The 2871-nt window shown below is 43.3% G+C and overlaps 1 protein-coding gene across 1 annotated transcript in view; it reads right to left on the reverse strand.

Annotated features, from left to right (window-relative positions):
* DGKI (diacylglycerol kinase iota) overlaps window positions 1-2871 on the reverse strand; it is a 380807-nt gene that overhangs the window by 322934 nt on the left and 55002 nt on the right. Inside the window, exon 6 of the mRNA XM_042782691.1 lies at window positions 1971-1998. The gene's annotated coding sequence lies outside the window, so the exon portion shown is untranslated. The remainder of the gene's footprint in view (window positions 1-1970; window positions 1999-2871) is intronic.

Raw genomic sequence — 2871 nt, forward strand, 5'->3', positions numbered from 1 at the left:
GGCCTTCCTGAAAGACCTAGGAGCTAAAATGACACCTACAGGAATTACTGACTGATTGTCTTACAATTCACAATTTACCAGAAGAAACTGCTCAGCTATGGAGAGATAAAGTGAGGTGCTCAAGCTCACTCCACCAGTGAGCTTGTCACGTGTCAAACCAGGATTTGCTACTAGACAGTCTGACCCCAAGGCTCACTAATACCCAGCACCTGTGCTGCCCCCAAGACCTTACACCCATTGCAAACTCAAATCAGGAATTCACACTGACCATTGTTGTTATTATGTGCCATCAAGTCGGACCCGATTCATAGTGACCCCTCCTTGGGTTTCACTACAGAAATAGATCACCCAGTCTTCTTTTCAAGGAGTGGTTGGTGGGTTTGAACCACCAGCCTTCTGGTTAGCAGTCAAGTGCCTTTGGCACTACGCTACCAGAGCTCCACATTGACCAGAAGACAGTAAAATGGCATTTCTTCTTTACCCCTTCAAATGGACCACCAGTGCCACCATCACCTCCACCCACACTGACATCGTGGCAATGGCCTGGCTCTACAATTTCTTACTGACCTGTTTGTCTCACTGCTGGACCATAAGTTCAGGGCTGAGCACTGTGTGTGTGTGTGTGTGTGTGTGTGTCCTTCCACCCTACATCCTGCTGTCTATATCATTCAGCAAGACCTTGGGCCCCCGATCCATTCCATGAGAAGAACAAAGTGCAGATTACCTCTGCAGTATGGAAGACGTCAGGAGTTGTGGAGTTCTTACTGATGCATTAACTTGAAACTGATATGGAATGGCAGGAGACAGAATTTATGTTTAAACCTTTCCATGACCCTGGTATATAGTCTAACCACATACATTTTCTAGCTCTGGGGTTTAGTGGGAAACAGTTATCCACTTCCTGTGCATGCTGCCATCTGTAGGGGCCTGTATAACTGTATAAATCTGAAGAAATGGGCTTCATCCCACCAACCCAGCACCAGAGACCCCTTGGGACATATGTGTCCCACTGCTGTTGTTGTTATGTGCCACTGAGTCATCTCTGACTCCTAGCCGCCTTATGTACAACAGAACAAAACACTACCCGGGCCTGTGCCAGCCTCATGATCCCTGCTATACCTGAGCCCATTGCTGCAGCCATCATGTCAATCCATCTTGTTGAGGGCCTTCCCCTCTTTTGTTGACCCTCCACTTTACCAAGCATGACATCCTTCTCCAGAGAATGGTCCCTTCTGACAATGTGACCAAAGTAGGTGAGATGAAGTCTGGCCATTCTCACTTCCAAGGAGCATTCCAGCTGCACTTCTTCCAGGACAGATGTGTTAGTTCTTTTAGCAGTCCACAGTACTTTCAGCATTCTTCGCCAGCACCACAACTCAAAAGCATCTACTCTTCTTCGGTCTTCCTTATTCATTGTCCAGCTCTCACATGCTTATGAGGCAATTGAAAATACCATGGCTTGGGTTAGGCACACCTTAGTCTTCAAGGAGACATCTTAGTTCTTCAGCACTTGAAAGAGGTCTTTTGCAGCAGATTTGCCTGATACAATACATCTTTTGATGTCTTGACTGCTGCTTCCATTGGCATTGATTATAGAACCAGGTAATATGAAGTCTCTGACAACTTCAATCTTGTCTCCATCTATTGTGATGCTGCTTATTGGTCCAGTTGTGAGGATTTTTGTTTTCTTTATATTGAGATGCAATCTATACTGCAACCCGAGTCTTTAATCTTCATCAGTAACTGCTCCAAGTCATCCTCACTTCAGCAAGCAAAGTTGTATCATCTGCATATCGCAGGTTGTTCATGAGCCTACCTCCAATTCTGATGCCATGTTCTTCTTCATATAGTCCAGCTTCTCAGATTATTTGCTCAGTACACAGATTGAATAAGTATGGTGAAAGGATACAACCCTGACGCACTCCCTTCCTGATTTTAAACCATGCAGCGTTCTCTTGTCCTGTTGAAACGACAGCCTCCTGGTCTATGTACAGGTTCCTCATGAGTACAATTAAGTGTTCTGGAATTCCCATGCTTCTCAATGTTATCCACAATTTGTTATGATACACACAACTGAATGGCTTTGCAAAGTCAATAAAGCACAAGTAAACATCTTTCTAGTATTCTTTGCTTTGAGCCAAGATCCATCTGACATCAGCTATGATATCCCTCACTCCCGTCCCTTTCTGAATCCAGCTTGCATTTCTGGAAGTTCTCTGTCAATATACTGCTGCAACTATCATTGAAATATTTTCAGCAATATTTTGCTTGCATGTGATATCGGTGATATTGTTCGATAATTTCCACATTCTGTGGGATGACCTTTCTTTGGAATGGGTACAAATATGGAACTCTTCCAGTCAGTCAGCCAGGTAGCTGTCTTCTAAATCTCTTGGCATAGCTGAGAAAGTGCCTCCAGCACAGCATCTATTTGTTGCAATATCTCGATGGGTAGTCCATCAATTCCCAAAATTGCATCAAAATCCACATTATCTCAAAAAAAATTTTTTTTTTGTTTTCATTCAAAATGACTTCCATTACTGAAAATACATGGTTTCAACAAAAAATTCAAAGCAGAAAATAATTTGGTCTTAAAAGCATTTTAATCTCTGGTGTCCCACTAAACTCATTGCCAATGAATTGATTCCAACTCATAGCAACCAAAGAGGACAGAACAGATATACCCCATAAGGTTTCCAAGGCTGTAAATCTTTATTGATGTAGATTGTTGCAGCTTACTCCCAGGAGCAGCTGGTGGGTCTTTTGGCTAACAGCCAAACACTTAACCACTGAGCCACCAGGACTCCCTCATCTCTGGTGAATAGTTATGTCTTTAACGAGTCAATGGGAAATAAGAGGTAGTGTTTGAAA

This window comes from Orycteropus afer, unplaced genomic scaffold, assembly GCF_000298275.1.
Source record: "Orycteropus afer afer isolate SDZICR_OR568_19922 unplaced genomic scaffold, OryAfe1.0 scaffold00413, whole genome shotgun sequence".
Lineage (NCBI taxonomy): Eukaryota > Metazoa > Chordata > Mammalia > Tubulidentata > Orycteropodidae > Orycteropus > Orycteropus afer.